The following is a 10980-nucleotide window of genomic DNA, read 5'->3' as shown; positions in this document are numbered from 1 at the left end:
CATGGAATCCGTTGATCCGTGTCTGCCATGCTCCAAAATGTAAGTTCAATTATACACAACAGTATTGAGAGAATGTCATGAAGAAAAAAAAATCAATCCTTAAATACACGAAATCGTCCGCAGGTGCTATCAACTGCACAACTTTAAAGCGCAACTGTAGACTGCCGCAGGAGCGATCAGGGCTCAAGTAAAATAAATTGTAATCCCACTCCGGAAATAACATACGAAGTGCAGTAGAACAACACAGTTGAACTAAAAGAAATCAATACGCCACTGCTCGATTTACGCGGTCGAATAAATTCCCATCAGTGTAGCACCGCCACTTGATAACTGCGGTCGAGAGTAAAATGGAATAAATAGTCTCACGTGAATATAGTCCTTGTGCAGGATTCGTACCCCTCGTCGCCAGTGTAGGAAAGTCAAGATTCGTAAATAACACAATAACAAGGAATGTGTTTGTAGGAGAGAAGGTTTAATGCAGCTTCTCAAGTCAGAGGCAAACAGTTAATGCATAACATTCTCCCCGTGATCCAACTCCCCCATACAAAACATAACAATTCCTAAAGAGAACACTATCTTCCACGAGCACAGTGTGCACGTGGAGGATAGAGGCATAACAATATATATGCAACACATAGGGCAACTGTCAAGGTGATTAACAAAGGAGATTGGTTCATTGTTAAGAAGATCTACAAGGTTCTAAAAGGAGAGTCTAATTTTTCAGAACCATTTGAGGTTGTTGAAGTTGCTCATGGTTCTGTGTGCTTAAATAAGCAAGGGTGGAGGAGTAAAAGTGACATCAAGCTGAAACCTGGTCAAAAAGAACTCATTGGAGATTCTGTGGAGTATTGTTTAGATTCTATGGAAAATTAGTTGTGGTTTGAACCGGAGTGTGAAGAGAACCATGAAAGTGAGTCACATGTTGACTCGCGTATCTGGAATCTGTACCTTGCAACTTTTCTACTAATTGTGATACATATGTTCCCAGTCATGATGTAGTTGAAAATGAATCTGTGATTAGCAGAAGCTACAATGTTGATGATTCTGATTTAAACCATTTCTCCAATACAGGGTCAAATGTTGCCAGAGGCAGTGTTGAGTCTTCTTGCAATATGTATGATGGTACATGCACTAGTTCCGGAAGGTTGTCTCGCTGCCCCAATATGTAACGAGAATGTTATGTATTAATATGATCTTTATGTTTGTAAAAAGGGAGATGTTGTACATGTCCTCGGACATGTTAAAGTTTCACAGTTTGCTTGCACCTCATTCCACTTGATGGCCAAGGCATTGTGACGCAATATGGAATCTTGTAACTGTATATAGCACACGTCATGGAATGTTCGTGCATTCCCTAACTAGCTTCTCTGCCTGCTAGCTGAGCTTCTTGTTTGCGGGCCTATATATTTATAAATTAAATATAAATTACTTAAACTCTGGATTCGTCATTCTTGTAAGCTGACACTTCAGTAAGGATTGGAGAAAGAAAGGAAAGGGAATGGACAAGGTAACACAGGATACCCCCCCCCCCCCCTCCCAGACTCCCCTCCCGCCCCCCCCAACATTCTGGAATCTGTAGCATCCTGTTACTAAGGGGACAGTAACCAGGATACCACAAGCGATGTCAGAGTATTGGACACACCTTTGCGTGCTAGAAGTAAGTTTGTCTCAATGTCCTACAAGTTCAACATTAACCCTTTCCACCCTTCGAGTTCTCTTTTGTGCTGCGTCTCCTCAGTTAGCAAAAACTCTCCCCGCGGGTCTTCTTCCTCCCGTGCTTCTTCTCTCCGTGTTTCTTTCCGCGTCTCGCTCGCCGGTTTGTTGTGTCCTTCTTCTATATCCCCTCTGTTGCCTGACTTCCGTCTTCCGCTGCCTTCTCTTTCCTGTGTTGTCCCCTGTAGAAGAAATGGAAGTTCCGTTCTAGGTGGTAGCCTAGCAAACAGCGCCGCGTCCCTGCCGCTTTAACCCTTACGTATTCAGGGGGTCACGCACAGAGGCAGACACGGGTCCGACAAGAACTTCACTCCCCCTGCGGTGCGTTCGTCATCCGATACGGGATCCCCGCTGCCTCCAGGTAACCTCTTTACCTCGGTGTCCTCCGACTGAATAACGGCAACGCAGAAGCGGCGGCGCTGCTGTGGAAGTCGGGGGGGGGGGGGGGAAGCGCTATAAATCTTGAACGATTCACGGGGTTTACTTTTTATTTATTTATTTATTTAATGCGATTTTATATAGCGCGAACATTACCTGAAGGTGTCAGAGCGCTTTACAAAATAACCAGTTGCGATACACAAGGATTTAGGATTACATGAGTTACATAAAAGATACAAACAGAAAAAAATTGCAAATGTACAAGTTGTAAAGTCACTCAAGAAAGAGATACACATGGATAAACTCGAAGAATCAGAAAGAACCTCTCACTCCACAGCTTGGAACTGACAAGAATTTATTAGGGCGACGTGTCCATGCTTATATGAAATGACATACATGTTATCTGGCTGATTTATTACCCTACTGAGTCTCGGCTCATTACATTTCTGTCATATCGTATAGTGTAGACAATTGGGAGAATCCCGTTAGTTTTGAAATAGATGGTATGTGATACGTGGTGTTGAATAGGTAAGAACCACAAAGTAGCTTTTGCAATGCAGTAGGTCTCGCATTTATGATAGTTTGAGCTATTGGCATTGTAAAAGACAATGCCTTTTATTTATGTGTTGTTTTTAAAACATAAATAAAAGGCACTGTCATTTACAATGCCAATAGCTTAAGCACTGGCAAGTGCGAGACCTATTGCATTGCAAATGCGTGCTATAAAAAAAAAGCGTTGAGAGAGCGTGCAGGACAAAGCTATTTGAGAAAATAGTGCTTGGAGGCTGTAATTAAAGCCTGTCGGCAACAACACACGCAACCGGGGATGTTGCCATGGAATGAGACAAGGTGGTACTAAGGAGGGACTACTAAGCCTTTTGACCAATGAACAGCAACTGTTTACAGTGGACAATGACACAAGCCATTGAAAAATGTGGGCGGAGAATGGGCAGAGCTTCAAGTCCCTACCGCAATACAGCATGCCTTGCAGAGCAGTGCAATACACTGCCCAGACTCGGCTCGACCTAAAAATAGGTGTTTGTGCCAATTAATTTTCCAGTATCTATTTTGTTTTGAATGCTTGTGTTTTAATTTGTCTGTATTAGGATGATGGAACTGATGAAACCTGGATTGAACAGCCACTTGGCTAGATGAGAAATATTGTGATAATAATAGGACACTGTCGTTAACCCCATGATATGTGCAAGTATCCAACAAGGATATACAACATGTGATTTTATTACTGCCACTTGGCTTGCATTTAACTCAATGTTATAACTTTCATCTAGGGTGCTTTTAATTTATTTACTTTCCATTGCACTAGCCATTTACTTAAAAACAATGTTTTGAGTGGTTTGTTTTTTCCCCCTTGTTGTTCCTGATCACCAGAAAATGTTTTGGATAAATACCTTAACACATGTTTTCAAGATGTGCAATTTTATCACCAAAAATGTATTCCATTTATTTTACTAAATTCATTTACTTTGAATTCATACTATTTTTACAAATTTGGGCAATTGCGAGATTTTTCCCTCATTTCTATGTTTACATTTCTTTTTTCAAGCTTAAGACTTTGTTATCTCTTTCTTTTATGGCTTTGGCATGTCGCCCCCCTTGGTTGTTTCAATAGGTGATGGGGCACAGTGTATTCTTGATTGGCTGTGATGAAGCCCGAGTTGGGGCGAAAACGCGTCGCTGTAATAAATTCTTCTGAGTTCCAAGCTGTAGAGTGTGAGGTTCTTTCTGGAGTTCTATCGTAAACCCTGTAAATCTTTATATCTATCTCTAAAGACATTAATCGCATTATAACTCTTTTAAAAACAACTTTGCTATGCTGCTGTGCAACTTAGCTGAAAACACATCAAAAAGCCAAATAGATCTTGTATAGACCAGCCCTATTGACTTAGCCAATGATTGACTTTTTTCTTGCTTCTCTTTTGTGTCCCTGTTAGTACTTCGTCCCTCTCTAACACCTTATATTCATATTTTTTTGTAGATGGTGTTGAAGGCGACGGGGCCAGGCATTTTGATGCATCAACAGGTAAGCATGTTGTCTCCTCCCGCTCTTGCCCTATCCTGTCACACTCTTGTGCTTGACTCTTTATTTTTCAGTAAATCGTCTGTCAAATCCCTTGTAGCTGCCGCGAATATTGTTATTAATGATTGTGACAAGATATCGTAGTGGCTGGTCTACCAAGGAAAGGCCATTGCTCAACAGCAGTCTTATGTAGCAGTTGCAGGCTTGAAAGCTGTGATATTTGATTGATGGTTATACAAGTTTGTTGTGCTATCTGCATTTGTTTAGTGAATAATTTTATGCGGTTGGTCACACTTTAGAAATATTGTATTGCATAATTGTTTGACAATAAGGTAATTGAGTAGACTCTATTTGTGGAGAACTTACTCGTGCTGGTTAGTAGTCATTACAAGTTGAAATATTGTAATGATGATTGATGTCCGGATTCGAGTTTCTATGAGAAGCCTGGGGATGCATGTCCTGTGTGCATGCACCTAGATTCCTGCACAGCAGGGACTTTCAAGTCCATGCTGTGCAGGAACCCCATTTAACTGCCGCCTTTGAAAGTCGCACAGCAGTGGGATCCCCATGCCGCTTGCCTGCCAGACCACAAAATTAGTCGTAATCAGGCGGGCCCAGCGACCTTCGGCGGAGCGATGGTGTTGCAGTTGGCACTGCCGCACCACCACTCCGCAAAAAGTCATAATTTGGTCCTTAGTGTCTTACAGAGGGAGGTAATCATGCAGGTTTGAGTGCCATTGTGAGGGTCAGGGTTCTCTCAGCCTGTTTGAAATAAAGGGAGCCTCCCATAGCCTCACATGTAATGTGTACGAGTTGGCCTTCTTTCCGTTTCCAAAGTCGGAACGTACAAGGGCCTGCATGGTAGGGATATGCATGATTTCTTTATTGTTTTTTTGCATAAATAGAACTGCAATGTGATTTTTGACATTTGAGGGTTCGCATGGGTCTTGTGGAACTGAAATAAATCACCTATAGTGGTTATGTCCACCATAACGAAGCAGTAAATTATCAGTGTACTCTGTGAAGATACTCTGGAGGTACTTGTTCCTTGGGTTCAAAACTCTCCAAGGTGCAGTGACACAGTTACGAGTCGAGGCGGCCACCAGGGTGGAAGACACACGAGGAGAGGCTAAAGCAAACAATATCCTTATAGTCGGGATTCCGAAGAAAGTAGAGGGTTTACCCCGTGCCTCGATTACAGCACCAATTCTGGGGCCTAGAGGAGGGTTCAGACTGGCAGTCCCCCACCCGGCAATGCTGCTGCACTCTTCACCTGGAGGGTCCTGTGCCGGGCATCCCGCAGGGCCGCACCCGAGGTCTGACCCCGCGCCTCGATTATGGCGCAGAGTCAGGGGCCTGGACAAGGGCCCAGTACGGCACTTCCCCGCCTCAACACACCACTGTACCTCGCACCCAGCAGGAGCTTACCCGGGAGGCCCTACTCGCGGCAGTCCCTTCAGGGCCAGTCTTCGCCACCCGCCTCAATGCGGGCAATGGGGACATGCCCAGCTCTCTGCTGTACTGCAGGACCCTCAGGAATCACCGCAGTTACAGCTCACCGGGTCACCACCCGCTCGTCGGCATCCCATGCTGGGGGAACTCAGGCAGGTAGTGGTCGGGGGAGAGGTCAGGAGCAGTGATACCCCTTCCGACTCATAAGGTGTCCTGAACTTCCAGCCAGGGTGTCTGTCCTTGACCACTACGTGGTCTCCTACCTTCAGCTGTGGCTCTCTTGCCCTGCGGGCTTCGCTTTCCTTCTGGTTAATCATTGCTCTTCTCGCTTGAACAGCTTCATTGTCCCATTCCGGGGCTTCCATGTTGGATCCGTGGGGATGCTGTCCCGCGGGGCCTCTTGAAGAGTAAATGTGAGGGGACACACTTGGTTGCGCTGTGTGGTGTCTGCCGGTAGGCATCGAGGAAGTGGTAGAGTGCTGCTTCTTCATCTTCTCCTTGGTCTACGGCAATGCACAGGGCCGGGTTGAGTATTCGCATGAAACGCTCCACCTACTCATTGGCTTGGGACCACAGAGGGGTGATCTTCCGGTGGTGGATCGCTTTTCTCTCCAGGTACCCTTGGAAATCCCGACCTTGAAACGGGGGCCCATTATCTGACCGAATTTCCTCTGGCAGACTCCTCTAAGTGCAAATGTCTTGTTCAGGACTCTTTGGACATGTGTGTACGCCGTTGACTCCACCACCTCCACGATAGGGAACTTTGAGAAGGAGTCGACCATCACCAACATGGTGCGCCCATCCGGGAAGCTTCTGAAATCAAGACTGATCATGGCCCATGGGGTTTTGCTGGGCTCTTCAGTGATCACTGACGCCGGGTCTTCCCCAGCGATGGTGCAGACATGACATTGCCTCACCATTTCCTCCACCATGGAATCCATAGCTGGGAACCAGACCTTGTTCCTTAGCCTGGCTTTTGTCATTGCCATCCCTTGGTGTCTGACATGCGTCACCTGAAGGATCCGCCGCTTTAGCCTCTTCGGGACTATGTTCAGGTGCCCCCTCAGAACGATTCCATGCTCTCCCACACTCAGTTCATGCGTACCTGCCAGATCTGTTGCTGAGCGTGGCTGTCTTTGGCTCTGAGTTCCTGAGTCCCATCCATGAAGTGCGCCCAACCGTTGCTCAGCAGGGTGGTTTTCACCCTGGACAGGGTCTTGTCTTCATCCGTTGCATGGGCAATTTCTTCGAACGTTATGGCTGTGGGCCACGCTTCTTGCGAGATCTTTTTCACAAACGCCTCGGAGTATGCTACATCCATCGTGTGCTTCGAGGTGGCATTGCTTCTGGGTGTCGCATGAGGTAGTCTGCCTGGTTGTGTACCCCAAGGTGGAAGATGACTTTGAAATTATATGCCTGCAGCTGCAAGGCCCATCTCTCTAATCTCGGGGGCGCCAGTCTAGACAACCCTGCAAAGAGCGGGATTAGTGGTATGTGGTCGGGACCACCTGGAATTCCTGTCCATATAGGTACAAATGAAAGTGCTGGCATGCCCATTTTATTGCCAGGGCCTCCCTCTCAATCTGGGCATATCTTGTTTCTGTGTCCGTGAGTGCCCTGCTGGCGTGCGCTACAGGTCTCCAGGTTTCCTGACCTTGTTCCTTAAGGAGGACTGCTCCAAGGCCTACTGGGCTGGCGTCGATGATTAGTTCAGTGCGCCGCCCCGGGTGAAAATAGGCTATCACCATCTTGTCCAGGAGCGCTGCCTTGATGCTGTTGAATGCCGTGTTGGCAGCTACAGTCCATTCCCACTTGTGGTCATTGCGTGTGAGAGTGCGGAGTTGTTCTGCCAGGGCGGCCAGATTTGGAATGAATCTGCCATAGTACGTGGCCATGCCAAGAAAACTGCTTACCTCCGTGGGGGTCTTTGTGATGCTGGCCGCTCGTTTGGCCACAGCTTTCTTGGGGTCTACCTGAAGTCCGTCCCTGGTGAAAGTGTACCCGAAGAAATCAACAGATTCCTGATAAAATGAGCACTTTGCCCTGGGCAGAGTCAGTCAGACAGTGCTTCCCTGATGGCGTTCTGGAAGACTTCGGCTGCTGACGACACACCGAAACTCAGTCTCTTGTGCCTCCTGAGGCCAACATGTGTTGAGAATGTGGTGATGTACCTGCTCTCAGGCTTGAGCGCCAGCTGGTGGTACCATGCATTTAAATCCAGTTTCGAGAACCACTTGGCTCCGTTCAGATCCGCCACTATGTCGTCCATGGTGGGCGTAATGTGGCGTTCCCTATTGACTGCCATGTTCGGTAGCCTCATGTCCAGGAAGCCAGGATGGCCCTAGGCTGCTTTGGTTTGGGAGCCACGACCAGCGGGGACACCCACGGGGTTGGGCCACACACCTTTTCGATCATGCCAAGGTCCTCCAGCTCCTCTTCCACTTGCGGGCGGAGATTGAACGGCACCATCCGGTGCCTCAGGGCGACGGGCCTCACAGTGGTGTCAATGTGGAGCCTGAAACTTTTTCCTTTGAGCTTGCCCAGTCCAGTGAATAGCGCTGGGAACTTCCTCAGAATGGTTTCGGAGTGGGAGTCATGGATCTGGTGGGCAAAGAAGACCAGACCCAGGTCTTCTGCCTTATGGCAGCTGAGCAGTGTGCCTTTTCTCCCTTCCGTGATGTGGAATCTAGCCACCATGACATGCTGCCATCTGGCGATTTTGGCCTCGATGACCCCTCGGAGGGAAAGTGGGTCTGTCCCTCCGTAAGTGTATATTTGTGCCCAGGTGGGTACGAGCGGGGGCCGTGGCGACAGACGGTCATACTGCTCCAAGTCCATCACGTTAACAGACGCGCCCGTGTCGATGAGCGCCCGGACAGCCATTCCTTCTACCAGGACAGAGCACATAGGTGGCGGCTTCCGGTGTTTGTCGGACCTGCTGACAAAAGACTCGATGACCACTTCATTGTCATCCTCTTCGAGGGCGAGGCAGCGTTCCTGCGGCAGGTCATCCCCTGGCGACGGTGGGTCATCGTATGAGACATGGTGCAGGCGTTGCGGCATACCCTGTGACCTTGGAGGAGCCTGTCTGGACCGACCTCTGCGATACACCTTGGCCAAGTGGTTTATCTTCCCGCAGCGGGAGCACGTCTTTCCTCTCGCTCTGCACACGGCCATCACTGAGTGGTCCTCTCCACAGTAGCCACATGGCCCTCCGGTCGTCGTCCTTGCTGCCTGGCGAGCCATGTTGGGGCGCCATTGGATTGCCTCAACCCTCTCTTCTTTGATGGGCACATATCTGGATGCATGTGGCGCCGCGAAGGGCTTGTGCAGTGCAGCCTCCATTTCTCCAGCCCTGACATCCGATAACTCGTGCGACCGGTCCAAGATGAGGATCTCGTCCAGAGAGATCCCCGGCTGTCAAAGGATCCGCTTCCGCAGCAGTTTTGAGCGACACCCCTGGATGACTTGGCCGCGTATATCCTCTCTGATCTGGGAAAGCGCACGTACCAGCCAGCCTGCGCAGTCGCGTGTAAAATATGTCCACTGACTCGGTGTCTGACTGCGACACCTGTCTAAACTTGAACCTCTCGAAGTCAGGGTTAAGTTGAGGGTCAAAATGCTTGTTGAGCGCGGCGACAGCCGCCTCGTAGTCGTCATTATTGCCTGTGTTGGGGAGCGTTTCGAAAAGATCGAAGATCTCTGAGCCTCCGTAATAGATGAGTAGCGACCTCTTCACGGTGCCATCGGTCTCCCTGGTGCCCTTGAAGTAGTGGTTCAGCCGTCCGACCCACTCCTTCCACCGAGGGGCCGCCGTGGCGGGGCCTGCTGTTTCGCTAATTGGCGGCAGTGGGGTGACAGCGGTATGGCTGTGTCCTGGGGGCGGTGCATTGGCACCCACGTTTGGATTGTCCACTGCGACCTGCTGATCTGCAGCGCCTGCTTGGGCCTGATTGCTCATGACGCTGGTGCGTTCGTGCACGGGTGCGGTGGCGCGGTCCTGGCACTAGGGCCCTGTGAGCCAAGCTGCGTGTTGGCGCCAGGCCACGTGGGAAAGGCAGGTCTCCTGGCCAGATCTCCTGGGGCGGTGGCTATGTCCCCCAACGCGCTCTGGGGTGGAAGGTATCCTGCTTGCCAGCTCAGGAAGCACAACAGGTGTGGAGTAGTCTTTGTGAATGGTGCAGGGCTCACTGATCCCACCTCCCCAGCGTGTAAGTAGATATTTGCAGGGCTGTGCTGGCTGCCTGGGGTCTGCTGGCAGGATTGTGTTCCTGGGCGCTCTTGTCATGGTGGGCCACAGCACTATGCAGAACATGGCTGATGGGCAATGTCCCAGTCACAGGGGGGGCTCTCGCGCTTCACAGGCGGTGCAGGAGTCCTGCAGTGCCACCATGCGCCACAGCGGGGCTAAACGTGCCGGGCCAGGCACTCACTGGTGACGTCGTCCTCCACGTGCACACTGCTGGCTTGAGCACACTCCCGCGGCTTTGGGGAGGCGTGAGTCAGGTGCAGGGCGCCAACAGGAACCACGGTGCTGAACGGCGGGTGGGCCCAGCAGCGGCAGTAGTGCGGCGCTCGAGGGGGTGGGGGCCGGCCTCAGTTGTAGTCTGCGGCACACGTGGGCGCGGGCAGGATCTTCGCGCTGACTATGGCGGAGCATCGCGGGTGGGCTCTGCGCGCTCCCTGCAGGTTGACAAGGAGGAGGAAGCGCTGGATAATATAAGGTAGGCCACTCTGGTATACTGCAGTTGGCCGGAAGACCCCGAGCGGTCTCCTGCCGTTTATTTATCCCCTCTGGTCGAGCCCGCCCAGAGGGGTGTATGCATGCATGTACTGGTGTTAAATTGTATGAGAGCCCCGATGTCTCTCTACTGGCACCAACAAGGGAGTGGCGTGTTGTGGTAAGCTCCGCGCTGGTCTGTGATGCCCTGTGATGCTCTATCAGCCAGGATATATGCAGATGGATAGGCAGGCATGTCCCCCCCCCATCTTAGCTGGCTCTGCCATGCCACATACAGGATGCATTGTTGTGTGGGAAGTTGTGATGTCGATTACTGATGTGGAAGATGGTCAGGAGTCATGTATAGTAGTTGGTGGTTTGGAGATTGGAGTATGTGTGGGAGGAAGACAGGGGGGCAACAGGGTTACATGTGGAGTGAAAGTAGAAAAGAATGAAGAGGTGAGAGGAAGGGGGACCTTGGTGTCTGGGTATAGTTAAATGTTAAATGTGATGAGAGGGAGCCCGCATGAGGAAGTGGAGTAATAGACTGGGTTACATGAGGGTGCTGTAACGGAGATGGTTTCAAATGATCAGGAGGAGTTGTCTCAGTAACGTTAGACTGGTGGACTAACTAATTCTAGGTATGTAGAATTCAGGTGTGTGGGACATGTGCTGTAAG

General features: G+C 49.8%; 1 protein-coding gene across 1 annotated transcript in view; it reads left to right on the top strand.

The window, feature by feature from the left end:
• Positions 1-1871: 1871 nt before the first annotated feature.
• BBS2 (Bardet-Biedl syndrome 2) overlaps positions 1872-10980 on the top strand; it is a 353876-nt gene continuing 344767 nt past the window's right edge. Inside the window, exons 1-2 of the mRNA XM_078670690.1 lie at positions 1872-2074; positions 4088-4132. The gene's annotated coding sequence lies outside the window, so the exon portion shown is untranslated. The remainder of the gene's footprint in view (positions 2075-4087; positions 4133-10980) is intronic.

This window comes from Lissotriton helveticus, chromosome 12 (genome assembly GCF_964261635.1).
Source record: "Lissotriton helveticus chromosome 12, aLisHel1.1, whole genome shotgun sequence".
Lineage (NCBI taxonomy): Eukaryota > Metazoa > Chordata > Amphibia > Caudata > Salamandridae > Lissotriton > Lissotriton helveticus.
The sequence above is the reverse complement of the archived record's forward strand: the minus strand, read 5'-3'. Positions and strand labels throughout refer to the sequence as shown.